The sequence below is a fragment of the Manis pentadactyla genome, chromosome 1, assembly GCF_030020395.1.
Source record: "Manis pentadactyla isolate mManPen7 chromosome 1, mManPen7.hap1, whole genome shotgun sequence".
Taxonomy (NCBI): domain Eukaryota; kingdom Metazoa; phylum Chordata; class Mammalia; order Pholidota; family Manidae; genus Manis; species Manis pentadactyla.
This window is the reverse complement of record NC_080019.1, coordinates 227,542,915-227,561,877: the sequence shown is the minus strand read 5'-3', so window position 1 is coordinate 227,561,877 and position 18,963 is coordinate 227,542,915. Positions and strand designations below refer to the sequence as shown.

Here is an 18,963-nt window from a genome sequence, read left to right as displayed (position 1 = left end):
TGGAAAAATATACTTCATGCAAACAAAAGGGAGAAAAAAGCAGGTGTTGCAGTACTAGTATCAGACAAAATACACTTCAAAACAAAGAAAGTAACAAGAGATAAAGAGGGACATTACATAATAATAAAGGGCTCAGTCCAACAAGAGGATATAACCATTCTAAATATATATGCACTCAACACAGGAGCACCAGCATATGTGAAACAAATACTAACAGAACTAAAAGAGGAAATAGAATGCAATGCTATTAGGAGACTTCAACACACCATTCACTCCAAAGGACAGATCCACCAGACAGAAAATAAGTAAGGGCACAGAGGCACTGAACAACACACTAGAACAGATGGACCTAATAGACATCTATAGAACTCTACACCCAAAAGCAACAGGATACACATTCTTCTCAAGTGTACATGGAACATTCTCCAGAATAGACCACATACTAGCTCACAAAAAGAGCCTCAGTAAATTCAAAAAGATTGAAATTCTACCAACCAACTTTTCAGACCACAAAGGTATAAAACTAGAAATAAATTACACAAAGAAAGCAAAAAGACTCACAAACACATGGAGTCTTAACAACACGCTTCTAAATAGTCAATGGATCAATGACCAAATTAAAATGGAGATCCAGCAATATATGGAAATAAATGACAACAACAACACAAAGCCCCAACTTCTGTGGGACACAGCAAAAGCAGTCTTAAGAGGAAAGTATATAGCAATCCAGGCATATTTAAAGAAGGAAGAACAATCCCAAATGAATAGTCTAATGTCACAATTATCAAAATTGGAAAAAGAAGAACAAATGAGAACTAAAGTCAGCAGAAGGAGGGACGTAATAAAGATCAGGAAGAAATAAACAAAATTGAGAAGAATAAAACAATGGAAAAAATCAATGAAACCTAGAGCTGGTTCTTTGAGAAAATAAACAAAAGAGATTAGCCTCTAGCCAGACTTATTAAGAGAAAAATAGAATCCACACACATCAACAGAATCAGAAGCGAGAAAGGAAACATCACGACGGACCTAACAGAAATACAAAGAATTATTAGAGACTACTATGAAAACCTATATGCTAAGAAGCTGGAAAACCTAGAAGAAATGGACAACTTCCTAGAAAAATACAACCTTCCCAGACTGACCAAGGAAGAAACAAAAAATATAAACAAACCAATTACCAGCAAAGAAATTGAAGCGGTAATCAAAAAACTCCCCAAGAATAAAACCCCCAGGCCAGATGGATTTACCTTGGAATTTTATCAGACACACAGAGAAGACATAATACCCATTCTCCTTAAAGTTTTCCAAAAAATAGAAGAGGAGGGAATACTCCCAAACTCATTCTATGAAGCCAACATCACCCTAATACCAAAATCAGGCAAAGACCCCACCAAAAAACAAAATTACAGACCAATATCCCTGCTGAACGTAGAATGTAGTATTTTTACTCAACAAAATATTACCAAACCAAATTCAAAATATATCAAAAGGATCATACACCATGACCAAGTGGGATTCATCCCAGGGATGCAAGGATGGTACAACATTCGAAAATCCATCAACATCATCCACCACATAAACAAAAGAAAGACAAAAACCACATGATCATCTCCATAGATGCTGAAAAAGCATTTGACAAAATTCAACATCCATTCATGATAAAAACTCTCAGCAAAATGGGTATAGAGGGCAAGTACCTCAACATAATAAAGGCCATATATGATAAACCCACAGCCAACATCATACTGAACAGTGAGAAGCTGAAAGCTTTTCCCCTGCGATCGGGAACTAGACAGGGATGCCCACTCTCCCCACTGTTATTTAACATAGTACTGGAGGTCCCAGCCCATGGCAATTAGACAAAACAAAGAAATACAAGGAATCCAGATTGGTTAAGAAGAAGTTAAACTGTCACTATTTGCAGATGACATGATATTGTACATAAAAATCCCTAAAGACTCCACTGCTGTTGGGAGCCACACAAAGACAACAAGATGGCCACAGTTCATGAGGTTCCTGCTTCACTTCCTGGAGATTAGCTGCGAGCCCGCGCGCGCCAAGAGATACTCTTCTCCCCCTCCTTCCCCATTATCATATACCAATCAGAATGTAACTCGCTGCGCCATCCCTGCTATGCAGCCAATCCCCTGCTTACAAGTATCCTATGGCCCACTCTGCCCCTGAACACTGGTGTATATCTACCCCCGTCTTACAATAAAATTTGAGGGCTTGATCAGAATACTGTCTTGCCTTCGCTCTTCTCTCGCCCCCATTTTTCTTTCAGGTCGGATCCCCCTCGTCCCCACAAATAACTAGGTCCCGCTGGACGGGACAAGTGGCGCCCAACGTGGGGCTCGAGGCGCGGATCCTTCGCAGGCGGACCCCCGAGTAAGATATCGTCTGGCCAGACCCCTTCTTGATGAAACAATAGGAGACGCCTTTCGCCGCTCACGGAGGTCGTCGTCCCTGGTGAGTACCGGCCGCCTTACAAGAAAATGGGAACTAAATTAAGTAAAGAAGCGGTCTTCATAAGAGACCTAAAAAGTTCACTTAGGGAGAGAGGAGTTCGAGTTAAAAAGAAAGACTTGGTAAAGTTTTTTATTTTTGTTGATGAAGTCTGTCCGTGGTTTATCATTAATGGCCCCGAAATTCATCCTAAAAAATGGCAGAAAGTAGGTAGAGATTTAAATGATTATCTTATCAAAAACGGCCCTGACTCTGTTCCTGTTTCAGTATTTTCCTATTGGGGTCTTATCAGAGATATTGTTGAAAATACTGACCCTGATAAACGTCAACTCTTGTCAGTGGCAGAATATTGCCTCCGCCCCCTATCTCGGGCGGCCTCAAAATCGTCTCTTTCGAGTGATCCCCCTGCCCCAAAATCAGCTAAATCCCCCTCCCCTAGCCCGACACCATCTTTGCTCAGTGCCCTCCATGATACCCCTCCCAAATGTTGCATTTATCCGCCTCTCCCTCGAGATTCAGACTTTGTCGATACACAAAAGGTTTTTCCAGTCGTGACTAAGAGCCAAAATGGCGAGCCTTTAGATCCGGGAGACGCGGCTGAACTAGAAGACGAAGCGGCCAAGTATCACAACCCAGATTGGCCCCTTGCCGCCCCGTCGCTTAACCCCCCTTCTTACACTCCCCCAGTTTTGAAAAGAGCCTCTTACACTCCCTCTATTCAGCCTCCCAATGTTTGCGCCCCGGCCTTTTTGCCCCCGTCGGCCCCTCCGCTACCCCCTCCGGCTCCCGGTCCTGTTAGCCCCCCTACCAGCACTGAAGACCTAATAGCACAGATAGTAGAACAAAGAATAACTTGCCATCTCCAAAAATTAGTTGTCTCCCAACCAGTTCGTCCCGCATTATATTCGCAAAGGGGCCTCTCTAAGAAACCGCTTACAGCCACAAAACCTAAAAAACAACCTAAAAAACTGCTCTTTCCTGTTCTTACCCGGGCCTCCGCCCGCTCTGGCCCCACCTCCACAACACATAGTCCGGAAGAGGGCGATCTTGAAAGCGACGGCGAAGACGCCCCTGCTGCTCAGGAAATAGAAAGTGAGGGAGAGGAGCAGGCTGAGCCAGAGCCGGCCGAGCCTGCTGATGGCCCTAGAGAATTTCACAAAATCCATTTCAAAAGCTTAAAAGAGCTGAACGCGGCCGTTAAAGCTTATGGCCCCAATGCCCCTTTTACCCTTTCTGTTCTTGATTCGCTGTCTCGAGGAGGACATTTACTCCCAGGTGAATGGCTGCGTATAGTCCAGGCTGTGCTTACCCGTGGTCAGTTTTTAACTTGGAAGGCAGATTTTGCTGACTGCTGTCAGACCATCGCTGCTGCCAATGTAAAAGACCCTCATTCCCCAACAGCGTCCTGGACTTTTGATAAGCTTACGGGACAGGGCAGATATATCTCTGAAACCAGGCAGCAGCGCCTTCCCCTTGGTCTTTTATCTCAAGTGAAAGATGCCGCTTTGGGCGCTTGGATATCACTCCCTGCTTCCGGGACTGCTAACACTCCTCTAACTAAGATCACTCAAAGCTCGCAAGAAGACTATAGCGAATTTGTTAGCAGACTGTTAGAGGCCGCCGAAAGGACCCTTGGTTCCGCGGCTGCCAATGATAAGATTGTAAAACAGCTAGCCTATGAAAACGCCAATTCGGCATGTCGAGCCGTCCTCCGCGGTAAGACTCGAGACAAAACTCTTGATGAAATGCTGAGAATGTGTAGAGATGTCGATCCTTTTACATCCAAAGTCCAAGCCCTTTTAGCTGTAGGTGCCGCTGTTCAAACTCCCCCGGCTTCTTATCCTCCTTCCTTCCCCAGGGGCGCACCGCCTATGCGTAACTGCTTTAAATGTGGACAGCCAGGCCATTTCGCTCGCCAATGCCCTACCACAGCTCCTCCTCCTAGAGTTGGGTCAGTCCCCGGTATTTGCCCTCGCTGCCATAAGGGGCGGCACTGGGCCAAAGAGTGCCGTAACAATCCAACAAATCCTTTTTACAGTACCACAAATCCTTTCACCCCCCCTTTTCAGGGAAACGGGCTGAGGGGCCAGCCCCGGGCCCCCCAGCCAATTCCATTTCAGCCGGCCTCGGGGAACAGCCTAGCTGTAGCACTCCCGCCCTCTATCGGGCCACACCCGGGAGTGCAGGACTTGACCTCTGTGCCTCCTCCTCAACAATATTAACGCCTGAAGAGGGAATTACAATTATTTCCACAGGAATTTATGGCCCACCTCCCAAAGATACTTATTTTCTAATTTTAGGGCGAGCTTCCACCACAATAAACGGCCTTATTGTCCACCCTTCCTTAGTTGACAATGACTATACTGGAGAAATAAAAATTCTTGCTAGTGCCCCCCAGTGCCCTGTCAGCATTATGAAAGGTCAGCGCCTTGCGCAGGCGCTCCCCCTCCCTTTAAGTACATCTCACCCTGCTATTCATAAGCAGCGAGGCTCCTCTACCCCAGGTTCTTCAGACTTATATTGGATCCAAGCTATTACTAAAGAACGCCCCACTCTTAAACTTAAGATCCAAGGAAAAGTATTTGAAGGAATTTTAGATTCGGGGGCCGACTCTACGGTCATATCTCAGGCTTCATGGCCCTCCAGCTGGCCCTTACACGCTTCCTTGACCCATCTACAAGGAATTGGGCAGTCAAGAAACACCTTACAGAGCTCACAGTTATTAAACTGGGAAGATGAAGAAGGAAATACCGGATTCATTCAACCCTTCGTAGTTCCTGGGTTGCCGGTAAATCTTTGGGGAAGAGATATCCTTTCTCAAATGAAGGTCATCATGTGTAGCCCTAATGAAGTTGTAACACAGCAGATGCTTTCACAGGGTTACCTCCCTGGTCAGGGGTTGGGCAAACTAAAACAGGGAGATCCCAACCCGATACTGGCCACGCCTAAGATAGACCGCTCAGGTTTAGGGTTTGAAAAACATTTTTCGTAAGGGCCGTTGCTCCTCCTGCACTCCAGGCAGACAAGATTACTTGGAAAAGTGATGTTCCTGTCTGGATCGATCAATGGCCCCTTACCACTACAAAATTAAATGCAGCCATAGAGTTAGTGCAGGAACAGCTGGCTGCTGGACATATTGAACCTTCTACATCCCCTTGGAACACCCCAATCTTTGTAATCCAAAAGAAATCAGGCAAGTGGAGGCTCCTACAAGACCTCAGGGCGGTTAATAAGACTATGGTCTCTATGGGCGCATTACAACCGGGAATTCCCTCTCCAATAGCCATCCCTAAAGGGTATGTCAAATTAGTAATTGATCTAAAAGATTGCTTTTTCTCCATACCTTTGCATCCCGATGATTGCAAACGTTTTGCCTTTAGTATACCCATTACCAATTGTGTAGGGCCTTCTCCTCGGTTTCAGTGGAGAGTTCTCCCACAAGGAATGGCCAACAGCCCCACTCTTTGCCAAAAGTTTGTAGCCCAGACTATAGACCCCTTTAGGTTGCTCTTCCCCACTTTGTATATTATCCATTATATGGATGATATTCTTCTTGCCGGTCCTGACCAGCAACAGCTCTATGCGGCCAGTCAACAGCTAGTCACTGCCCTCCGAGATCGAGGACTACAAATTTCCCCAGAAAAAGTCCAGGTCCACCCCCCCCAACTTTTTTTAGGCTTTGAATTATTTTCTAATAAAATCCTCACTCAAAAAATTCAGTTAAAGAGAAGCTCCTTAAACACTCTTAATGATTTTCAGCGTCTGCTAGGAGACATCAACTGGCTCAGGCCTTATTTAAAGCTGACCACCGGAGAGTTAAAGCCCTTGTTTGATGTCCTACGTGGAGACCCTGATCCTTCCTCCCCCCGCTCGCTTTCATCAGAAGCACAAAGGGCATTAACCATTGTAGAGCAGGCTATTTCTGAACAGACCATTAGCTACTTCTCTCCACATCTAAGTTTGTGGCTGCTCATTTTCCCTACCCCCTTCTCCCCTACAGGAGTCCTTTGGCAAAACCATCCACTATTTTGGGTTCATTTGCCAGCCTCCCCCCCTAGAGTCTTAGCTACCTATCCTCAATTAGTCGCTGCCCTCTTACGTTTAGGCCGAGAGGCAGCTCTCAAGTTGTTTGGGAGAGACCCTGAAGTTATAACCCTCCCATACAATACATCTCAATTACAATGGCTTATTCAACATGATGATGATTGGGCAATTAGCTGCACCTCCTTCCAAGGGACAATAGACAATCATTACCCTGCAGACAGATTAGTCCAGTTCCTTCAAAAGACCCCAGTTGTCTTTCCCAAGAGGACTAAAACCACGCCAATTGCTGGGGCCGTAATGGTGTTCTCTGATGGGTCCTCCTCCGGTATAGCCGCTTTCAGTATTAATGGGCAAGTTACTCGAATACAGACAGACCTCTCTTCTGCACAACTTGTTGAACTAACTGCAATAATCAAAGTTTTTGAGCTTTTAATAGATGCCCCCTTTAACCTTTACACTGACAGTGCCTATGTAGCAACCTCTGTTCCCCTATTAGAGACAGTGCCTTACATACGTCCCTCTACAAATGCTTCCCCCCTATTCGCAAAATTGCAAAAATTAATTCTAAACCGCGATGCCCCTTTTTTCATCGGGCACATACGCGCTCACACTGGCCTTCCAGGGCCGCTTGCCAAAGGCAATGACAGAGTTGATCTGGCGACTCAATTAGTAGCCTCTGTCACGTCAGACTCACCCTTGGCTGCAGCCCAACGGGCTCATGAACTACATCATCTCAATGCTCATACTCTTAGACTCAAATTTTCAATCACCCGAGAACAGGCCCGCCAAATAGTTCGGCAATGTCAAGGATGTCTAACTCTCCTCCCAGAGCCTCATAACGGAATCAACCCCCGGGGGTTGGTTCCAAGAGAGATATGGCAAATGGATGTCACTCATTACCCTCCCTTTGGTAAATTAAAATATATCCATGTGTCTATTGACACATGTAGTGGTTTTCTATGTGCATCCTTGCAAACGGGAGAGGCAACTAAAAATGTTATTACCCATGTTCTCTCATGCCTGGCATATCTACCACCACCTAAAATCTTAAAAACTGACAATGGGCCTGGATACGCCAGCTCTAGCTTTAAACAGTTCTGTGCGCAGTTAGGTATTAAGCACATAACAGGAATTCCCTATAATCCCCAAGGCCAAGGCATTGTTGAAAGAGCCCACTTAACCCTTAAAAACATGTTATTCAAACTTCAGTCAGGGGGAGAAGTACTCTATCCGAAAACAGGTAATGCAAAGACACTCCTAAATCATGCACTGTTTGTTCTTAATTTCCTTACTTATGACTCCGCGGGTAAAACCGCTGCTGATCGCCTTTGGCATCCCTCCACGGCAGATAATTATGCACAGGCTATGTGGAGAGATCCGATGACCAACACATGGCACGGGCCTGACCCTGTGCTCATATGGGGGAAAGGACATGCTTGTATATATGATGCTAAGGCACAAAATGCCCGATGGCTCCCAGATAGGCTCATTAAACTCCTAGACACAAATAGAGGCAAAAACAATAATAATTCCAGTCCAGGGCATATTAACCCCTGAGAAGCCTTCCCTTTCTGTTTATTTTCAGGAGGCAAAAATGAAGATTTGTACACTATTGACCCTCGTCATGACCTTTCGCCCCGTTTGGACCCATCAGATTTTCAATTTCACCTGGACAGTCACCAGTGAAGCAGGAGACGTCGTTTTCAGTTCTTCTACCTTAGCAAGTTCCCCCCCATGGCCTGTTCTTGCCCCTGACCTCTGTGACTTGGCCGCTGGAGCTTCTGCGGCCTGGGGGACCCCAGACATTTACTTTCCTTTTTCCACCTCCCCTGAGACCTACCCTGAGGGACAATCTACCACCTCTCCTGGGTGTAACAACACCCCTAGGAGAACCTACCTCAGAGAAACAGAATTTTATGTTTGCCCGGGAGCTCATAGAAATCGAGCCCTTAACTATAAATGTGGATATAGAGACTCCTATTTCTGTGACTCCTGGGGGTGTGAGACTACAGGAGATGCTAGTTGGAAGCCTAGCTCCACCTGGGATTATATAACTGTAAGTAGGGCTTGGAATCCCAAGCCTAACTCAACTGTTACCCCAGAATGTCAAAGCACCCAATCCACAAGGGGGCGATGTACACCGCTCTCCATTGCCTTTACTGACAAGGGAAAAAGGGCCCCTATTGATGGATGGCTCAGGGGACATGAATGGGGGCTAAGGCTTTATGTTTCAGGAAAGGACCCTGGGCTCACTTTTAAAATCAAATTAATTCGATCCATTCCAAACGCCAATAAGCACGTTGTCCTTGGCCCTATTGCCCCTAAGGCAAGAGACCCAAGACCTTCTAACCCTTCTCCCCTGTCTACTAGTACTGTTTTCCAGGCCTTGCTCCCCCCAGTTTTACCCTCTACAGGCGAAATCCTTAAAGGCCTGGCTAATGTGACTGCAGAATCCCTTAACTCCACTGGATATAGCGAGTGCTGGTTATGTTTCTCCCCCGTTCCCCCGTTTTACGAAGGGATAGCAGTTTTAGTAAACACCTCAGCAGACCTCATACTTACCAATGACTCCAGCAAGACTCGCTGGTCAGACCCCTCCCGTTTTTCAGAGACCTCTCCGGGTCTCACATTGACGCAGCTTTCGGGAATAGGCCTCTGTATACATAGCCCCGTCTTGCGTCTACCCCCTCAGCTAATACCCATTTGTAACAGCTCCTTCTCACCCCCGCTGTCCTATGAATTCCTTGTCGCGCCCAACGGTACTTATTTTGCTTGCTCCTTTGGCATAACGCCCTCTGTTAACCCGCGCTTGCTAATATCTAACAATGAATATTGTGTTTTAGTCATGCTCATGCCCAAGATTTCCATACATCCCACCGAAGACCTCCTTCCATATTACTCGGGCTCTACTCGCACTAAGCGTGAGCCAGTAACCGCCATTACCTTATCTGTAATATTAGGATTAGGAGCAGCTGGGGCTGGAACAGGCATTGCCTCCATAATTACTTCTAAGCAACAATATTATGCTCTTAGTCAGGCTATTGATAAAGACATACAAAATCTGCAAGAAGGTTTAGACAGCCTGAAAGAATCTGTTGTCTCTCTCTCTGAGGTAGTGCTCCAAAATCGCCGAGGGTTAGACCTCCTTTTCCTGAAAGAAGGAGGCCTCTGCGCTGCTCTTAAAGAAGAATGTTGCTTCTATAAAGACAAAACAGGGTTAGTGCAAGATAGCATTGATAAAGTTAAGAAAAACCTAGAAGCCAGGCAAAAACAAAGAGAAAAGGATGAGGCCTGGTATAAAAACTGGACCTCTGCCACCCCTTGGTTAACTACTCTGATCCCCACCATCCTTGGACCCTTGGCAGGATTCTTCCTTTTAGTGTCTCTTGGCCCTTGGGCCTTAAGAAAACTGACAGTTTTTATTCGAGAGCAGGTTGACCAGCTCGTCAAGCCAGCGGTTGCTGTTCATTATCACAGACTTACAGCCTGTGATGAAGAGTCTTACACCGAACCAACCAATGCTCCCGGTCTCCGGTTCTCAACTTTACAGGCGCCTCAACCATGGTACCATCGATTCTGGCACCGTACTTAATGTGGCCCATATGCTGGTCAGCCAGAACCAGACATACCCCTAACTATGAGGGTATGGGCATCGAGATGAGTGCGAGACAAAGTACCGCAAGGGAGGGTTCTTCCTAGAACCTCTCTGGTCCTCCCTGAGAATACGCCTGGCTTGCATAGAGGTTGGTATCCATATGTACATAAAGCCTTGATATATTAAGATCAATTTGGCTTTCAGCTCTGCCTCTCCTCCCTAAAAGATACCGAGAGCATTTGCGAAATGTTACCCTGCTGGAGGAGCCAGGCCTCTATTCCCTCACTCGATTAAGGCCCACCTTTCTGAAATAAATAGAAAGGGAGGAGATGTTGGGAGCCACACAAAGACAACAAGATGGCCACAGTTCATGAGGTTCCTGCTTCACTTCCTGGAGATTAGCTGCGAGCCCGCGCGCGCCAAGAGATACTCTTCTCCCCCTCCTTCCCCATTATCATATACCAATCAGAATGTAACTCGCTGCGCCATCCCTGCTATGCAGCCAATCCCCTGCTTACAAGTATCCTATGGCCCACTCTGCCCCTGAACACTGGTGTATATCTACCCCCGTCTTACAATAAAATTTGAGGGCTTGATCAGAATACTGTCTTGCCTTCGCTCTTCTCTCGCCCCCATTTTTCTTTCAGGTCGGATCCCCCTCGTCCCCACAAATAACTAGGTCCCGCTGGACGGGACACACTGCAAAACTACTGGAACTGATATCGGAATTCAGCAAAGTTGCAGGATACAAAATTAACACACAGAAATCTGTGGCTTTCCTATACACTAACAATGAACCAATAGAAAGAGAATTCAGGAAAACAATTCCATTCACAATAGCATCAAAAAGAATAAAATACCTAGGAATAAACCTAACCAAAGTGAAAAATCTATCCCCTGAAAACTACAAGACACTCTTAAGAGAAATTTAAGAGGACACTAACAAATGGAAGCTCATCCTATGCTCTTAGCTAGGAAGAATTAATATAGTCAAAATGGTCATCCTGCCCAAAGCAATATACAGATTTGATGCAATCCCTATCAAATTACCAACAACATTCTTCAATGAACTGGAACAAATAGTTCAAAAATTCATATGAAAACACCAAAGACCCCGAATAGCCAAAGCAATCCTCAGAAAGAAGAATAAAGTAGGGGGGATCTCACTCCCCAACTTCAAACTCTACTACAAAGCCATAGTAATCAAGACAATTTGGTACTGGCACAAGAACAGAGCCACAGACCAGTGGAACAGATTAGAGACTCCAGACATTAACCAAAACATATATGGTCAACTAACATTCGATAAAGGAGCAGTGGACATACAATGGGGAAATGACAGTCTCTTCAACAGATGGTGCTGGCAAAACTGGACAGCTACATGTAAGAGAATGAAACTGGATCACTGTCTAACCCCATACACAAAAGTAAATTTGAAATGGATCAAAGACCTGAATGTAAGTCATGAAACCATAAAACTCTTAGAAAAAACATAGGCAAAAATCTCTTGGACATAAACATTAGAGACTTCTTCATGAACATATCTCCTCGGGCAAGGAAAACAAAAGCAAAAATGAATAAGTGGGACTATATGATCAGGTTGAAAAACTTCTGTACAGCAAAGAACACCATCAATAGAACAAAAAGGTACCCTACAGTATGGGAGAATATATGACAGATCTGATAAAGGCTTGACATCCAAAATATATAAAGAGCTCACACACCTCAACAAACAAAAAGCAAATAATCCAATTAAAAAGTGGGCAGAGGATCTGAACAGACACTTCTCCAAAGAAGAAATTCAGATGGCCAACAGACACATGAAAAGATGCTCCACATTGCTAGTTATCAGAGAAATGCAAATTAAAACCACAATGAGATATCACCTCACATCAGTAAGGATGGCTACCATCCAAAAGACAAACAACAACAAATGTTGGCACTGTTGTGGAGAAAGGGGAACCCTCCTACACTGCTGGTAGGAATGTAAATTAGTTCAACCATTGTGGAAAGCAGTATGTAGGTCCCTCAAAATGCTCAAAATAGACTTACCATTTGACCCAGGAATTCCACTTCTAGGAATTTACCCTAAGAATGCAGCACTCCAGTTTGAAAAAGACAGATGCACCCCTATGTTTATCGCAGCACTATTTACAATAGCCAAGATATGGAGGCAACCTAAGTGTCCATTAGTAGATGAATGGATAAAGAAGATGTAGTACATATACACAATGGAATATTATTCAGCCATAAGAAGAAAACAAATCCTACCATTTGCAACAACATGGATGGAGCTAGAGGGTATTATGCTCAGTGAAATAAGCCAAGTGGAGAAAGACAAATACCAAATGATTTCACTCATCTGTGGAATATAAGAACAAAGGAAAAACTGAAGGAACAAAACAGCATCAGAATCACAGAACCCAAGAATGGACTAATAGTTACCAAAGGGAAAGAGACTGGAGACAATGGGAGGGTAGGAAGTGATAAGGGCGGGGAAGAAGAAAGGGGGTACTATGATTAGCATTTATAATGTGGGGGGTGGGGGAAAGGGGAGGGCTGTGCAACACAGAGAAGACAAGTAATGATTCTACAACATCTTACTATGCTGATGGACAGACTGTAATGGGGTTTGTGGGGGGGATTGGGGTAGGGGAGAGCCTAGTAAACATAACGTTCTTCATGTAATTGTAGATTAATGATAGCAAAATAAAAAATAAAACAATAAAAAAATAAAAAGTTAAAGGAAAAAATGGAATCAAAACTCCAGCTTTAGTAGGAACAAATAAAGGAGTAAGCAGTTCACAGTAAAGGATATAGAAATGGCCATTAAACATATGAAAATACGCTTAACTTCACTTATAGTAACAGAAAAGCAAATTAAAACTACAGTGAGAATTTTAACAACTGGATGACGCTAATACATCAGGTTAGCTATGGGAGACACAGGGTGTAGAGTACACAGCCACTCTCTGTACCATCTTTACAACTTTCTGTAAATCTAAAATTACTCTAAAATAAAAACTTTATTTAAAAACAACCACACTGAGATACTATTTCTCACCTACCAGACTGTATAAAGATCAAAAGCTTGACAGTAAACTCTATGGGCAAAGATATGGAGAAATGGTCTCTCTCCTGCATTGCTAATAAGAATGCAAAAGGAATATAACCCGGATGGAGGAAAATTTGCTATTAGTTAAGACAATTATGTTTAAATATTAAATTAATATTTCTTAAATATTTAAACATTAAATAAAAACTATTTACTTTTATATCTCTTTACCTACCTAGCTAATATTTATGTACTGGCAATGTCAGAGCAATTCACTCTGAACATATACTTCTATGAAAAAAACTCTGACACAGTCAGTATGGCATTACTTCTAGTAACAAAATGCGGGGGACCGCCTAAACCACCCAGAACAACCTCAGTGTATCACACACAGAGGTACCAGTCAGCGGTAATAAGGAATAAGGAGGATTTTTATAAAGAATATGGAATAACTGCCAGGAATAAAAAAGCAAGGTGAAAGGAGCATTGTAATATGCTAACTTTTGCGTAAGAAAAAAACATAAAGTAAGCATAGGCATATATGTACATATTTGCTAGTTTGTGTACCAAACACATGAAGGATAAATCAGAAACTGAAAATGTATTTTATAGAGGGTGGGTCAGAATGGTCTGGGAGGGTAGGGATAGAGGAGGACTTCCTCAACAACATTTTATCTAGTTTTGACTTTTGAACCATATAAAGTTTTACATATTCATAACAGAAAACAGAAAAGATTTAAAAAACATAACCTAACTTGCATATAAACAGGAAAATAAGTGAAATAAATACTATGTCTTGTTGATAAACATAACAGGAGACAAGAAATGAATCCAAATGACTTTTGAGTCTGGGAGTATGCCTATAGTGGAATATTAGCACAAAAAGAAGTGCAAATAAATTCTGAACTTTGCCTAGTAGATTGGTTGTTGGGAATGGTATTGATGTAATAACTCTGAAACTATTTTCTGTGTGTTATAGGACAGAACAAATGAATCAGTATATTGAGCTTTCACTCAAGGACAAAGGAGACACAAATACGGGATGAGGGCAGGTGAAGAAGAATCCTATGATGTCATATTTGAATTGTTGGACTGTATATTTCTGTACACACACACACACACACATCTTTTAGAAGCAATGACACCCAAGTAGCAATGAGCCCATCTAACAGACACATTTGTGTTTCTAAATTCTATTCACTACTGAAGAGATCCAGGGCTCTTTGAAGAAATGCCTTATTCTTGATTAACCTTGTAAGGAAAACACAATGTAAGCTTAAACCATCCTATTTTGCTCATGGGCATACTCAAAGACTGATGGACTCATGGCCTTTTAACTAGCTTAGCGGGTATCCTGCTGGCTAAAGTGGAAACAATGAGAGTCTCACAAAAGAATAAGGAGCTGTTTATACAGTTACATTATTTTGTGGAACTTCCTTGAGCTATATACTTATGATCTGTGCATTTTTCTGCCGGTTTGTTATACTTCAGTACAAAGTTTACAGTGCATGACATTGCTCTTTTAAAAAGCTATGGTACAAGCAGCAAAGAAAATACATATTTTATTTTAGTTGAAAGAACCATACTCTATTAAATAAATGGCTTCAGCTTAATGATAATTAACCAATCCTACTATGGATATGGGAGGAGAAGTTCTTGTTACCAAAACATGGTGGCTAATAAATGAATGAGCATAATACAATTAGAAATATGCCACTAGGCAAGATTTATCAAGGGATGATAAAACCAATGGATGAAAGATTCTTAGGAAGCAGGATATTCACCCAATCTCAAAGCATTACCCTACAGGTAACTTACTATTATTATGCAAATAACAAATCTCAAACAAACAAACAAACAGAAAAAGATGTAACTTCCAAAACTGGAGGAACTTGAGAATATCACCTTAATCAAGTGATCAAACCAACAGTAGCGGAAAAAATAAATCATATCAGATTATGCACCTCTGATATGATGCAATGTGATGTATACAATATCACATAGGTAGTATTTTGGTCAAACATTTTCAAACTGAATCTAACTATAAGGAAACAATTAGACAAATCTACACTGCATGGCGTTCCACAAAGACACCAGCTTGGAATCTTCAAAATACCAGCTCATGAAAGAAAAATAAAATGCAGGGGACTATTCTAAATTAAAAGAGTCTAAAGAGATGCAACAACTAAATGAAATGTGCAATCATTAACTGGATTTTAAAAAAAGAAAACAAAAATAAGGAAAAATGGGCATTACAAGGTACGAGGGACATAAATGGGGACTTTTGAATATATTTGATAACATATCAATGCTAAATTTCTTGGGTGTGGCAACAATATCATTGTTACATATCTATCTTAGGAGATACAAGGTTCAGTGTCAGAGGGAAATATGCCAAGACCTGAACTGCAAATTATTCTTTTCAAAGTATACAAATGAGAACAAGGAAACAAACAATTGGGACAAAATGTTAATACCTGAATTCTTCTGAATGTTAATTTGGATATCTGTTGTTCTCATCTCTCAACTTTTCTTAAGGTTTAATATTTGCAAAATAAACAGTTCAGGGGAAAACAACTGGAATAGACTGTAAAAAAAAATAAGTCAAGGACACCTGTCATTTTTTAAATGCTCACTATGTGTCAGGCCATATTCATAGGGGTTTGCAATAGTAACTCATTTAAACCTCACAATTATATGTGACTGATAACAATAATACCTCTATTTTACAGATGAGGAAATTGAGGCCTATAAAGGTAAAATAATTTGCCCAAGCTAGTAATCAGAGTACTTATGATTTGAACCTAAGGAATTTAGATTCAGAGTTCATTATCATAGCCATAATACTTTCTGCCCTTCAAATAAATAACAGATGAGATTATCAAATATACTTATCAAATAATATTAAAAAATCTGATTAGTAGAACAAACATATTAATCACATTGACCTAATGGTTACAGGCATCTGTCATCTCCTATGTGCCCCACACAGAATTACAGAGGGTTCAATTGGTTCTAATTAGTTCAATTTCCTGTGCTGGAAAATAGGATCAGCAATAACTGGAGGCCAAAGAGCAGCCTGGGTGAGGGGTGGGAGTGTTGATTTTTATAAACACAGCATCCAAAAACAATATGTTCAGTTATGGGCATTATTTTCTTAGAGAGAGAATATAAGGAAAGTCAAAGGGTCAATATTTATATCTAGTAGGTAAAAAAAAAAAAAACCGAACAAACGTACAGGCGCTTTGAGATTTGTATTATGTTAATGCCATTATAAAGTGGTCCATTTCCTCAGCTGGTAGCCATAAAAGACCCTGACACAGTAGAAATTACATCATTAGTCAATTAGCCAGTTTTCCCTCACTATGGCACAATGGGGTGCCCTCTTTAACTCGATAGTATAACCAGCTCACCAACAATATCTAAAAAAGAGGAAAGTCATAAAATGAAAACACAGACACCAAAAGCTATAGAGAAAAGAGACTGAAGCAGACAAAGGCAGCTGTACTATAAAGGGAAGTGAGAAATGGAAAAGGAAATGTCAGGAATCAAAGGTTAAAAGAGAAAAGATAAGGATTTTTAAAAAAAAGGAGGGGGTATAGAAGTCTCTTATGAAAGAAAAGGACCAGTGAGGAGACAAATATCATGACCGTTATGGAAGCCTGAAAACACAAGACAACAAAGAGAAGCAGTAACAGCGCAGCCATTTAGTCCATCACTCGTTTACACGTTTCTGTAACATTTAACCTCTGCAATGTAGAAGGTGCAAAGCTTTGAGGGACGTAAAAGTGGGTAAACAGGACTCCTGCTCTCAAGGATCCAGGCTGCTCAAAATATTCTCATGATTTCATGTTCCTATTTTTTAAATGTAATGTTAAATATTGATGCCACACCTTAATTGTGATAGTTAATTTTATGTCAATTTGTGGGGACACAGGGTGCCCAGATTAAACATTATTTCTTGGGGTCTGGGAAAGTGTTTTGGGATGAGATTAGCATTTGAATTGGTGGACTAGTAAAGCAGATTGCTCTCCCCAGGGCGGGTAGGCAATATCCAATCCCCTCCGAGCCTGAATAGAACAAAAAGGCAGAGAAAGAGGGAATTCAGCTCTCTGCCTGATGGTTGAGCTGGGAGGTCACTCTTCTGCCTTCAAATGTGACTTACACCATAGGCCTTCTAGTTCTTAGAACTATCCCACTCGCTTTCCTGGGTCCTTGGCCTGCAGATGGCAGATAATGCAACTTCTCAGGGTCTGTAACCTTAGTAAGAGCAGGAATTGAAATATGAAAACAATTTTCAATTCCTTATAATAATGTTGAAGTATATATACATATATTTCCTATTAGTTCTGTTTCTCTGCAGAACCCTAACTAATATACTAATATTCCCAAACTCAACACATACTTCCAAAAATTACAACAATTACATCATCTATAAAAGAGGATACTTTTCAATGGCAACTGCTGTACTGACTAAGTCTGTATGGAAGGAGATGTGTTTATATTTCTGATACACTGATAGTATACAAAGCAGCATCATTAAGTGGTGCTATATACGGACTGGAATTTTCAACTTTGGATATAGCACACTTCTTATCATCCCATTTCAGAGATGTGAACGTAGCAAAGGACAAGGTACTCTAAAGGAAGTGGAAAGGCGGATGAGTTTAGGGGTCAGGTTTTCATTTGCTTTGTAGTTTCCCACAGAGCTTTTATGACAAAGAGCAGTAATGACCAATGAAATAAGGATTTGTCATGCAGTATCTGAGACTGAATTCTGGGTGAAGGGAGATACAACAAGGGAGGGCCTCCCAGCCAGATATCCTTACCAATACCTCACATTTAAAAGATACTTAAAAGATGTACAACTTGGAAAAAACAAACTGACCTCCCAGTATGCCTCAGTGTATGGCCTCTGCTCTTACTAAGGTTGGCTTACTCCCTGAAAAGAGCTGAAAAATCAGGTCCAATTTAGAATGCCCTCCTTGCTGCCCTCCATCTACAAGAGGGTGTGAAGAGCACAGAAGTAAACACCCACTATTTTGACTGCTCACCTTGAGATTCCATGAGGGCACTGCCCCTGCCCAATCCGTTGGTGTTCTTCTGGGATGGCATTCCAGCGACCTCATCTCCTCAACCAGAGGTTGGAAAATGTGACTCAAGCTAGCCAGAGTCTGTTTTGGGATTTACATGATTCAGCGGGAAGAGAAAAGAGCCAATGAAATCTTGTGTAGTAAAACTCATGTAACTCTAAAGCTGCTTAGGGACCATTTTTCCCATCACAGGTACTGAGAATGAAGGTAAAATTAAAGTATCTGGAGAAGTAATAGGCTGCAAGATGGGAACAGAGCAGGGGCAAATTTACCAGGCAGTTGGTACAATTTAAGCTTATAGGTCCTTCTCTAACTAGCAATGTGGTCATTTGTAATCTTTTTATAAAGAAGGCTCTCCAAACTATAAACTAAAGGCCACACAAAACCTAGATCCACTGTAGGAGAGACAGCTTTGGAAATACAATGAAGCACCCATAGCCCCTCACGACAAAAGCCAGTTTCACTCCACTGGATCCTGCAATTATGTGAGCCAAAACTCACCCTTTCCTTTTCTCTGCGGCTAATCGGAATTCAGTTTTACCACTTGCAACTGAGGGGGAGCAGAATATGCAACATCAAATACGCTTTGTTGGCCTAAAGATTATCTTGAGTTGATTATCTTTAAGAAACAGGGAACACAGGAGAAGCTCTGAAAACAAGAGTAGAAGTTATCCACTTAGAAGGCACATTTACATTTATAAAGGAAA

At 42.2% G+C, this 18,963-nt stretch overlaps 1 protein-coding gene and 1 long non-coding RNA gene across 15 annotated transcripts in view; both read right to left on the bottom strand.

The window, feature by feature from the left end:
* Positions 1–18,963, bottom strand: part of FHIT (fragile histidine triad diadenosine triphosphatase) — a 1,315,417-nt gene that overhangs the window by 998,671 nt on the left and 297,783 nt on the right. The gene's annotated exons all lie outside the window — the stretch shown is intronic.
* Positions 2,569–3,815, bottom strand: LOC130684992 (uncharacterized). The gene is made up of 2 exons (XR_008999471.1): positions 3,458–3,815; positions 2,569–2,658 (listed from the first exon to the last, which is right to left on the bottom strand). It is a non-coding gene; the product is annotated as an uncharacterized LOC130684992 (long non-coding RNA).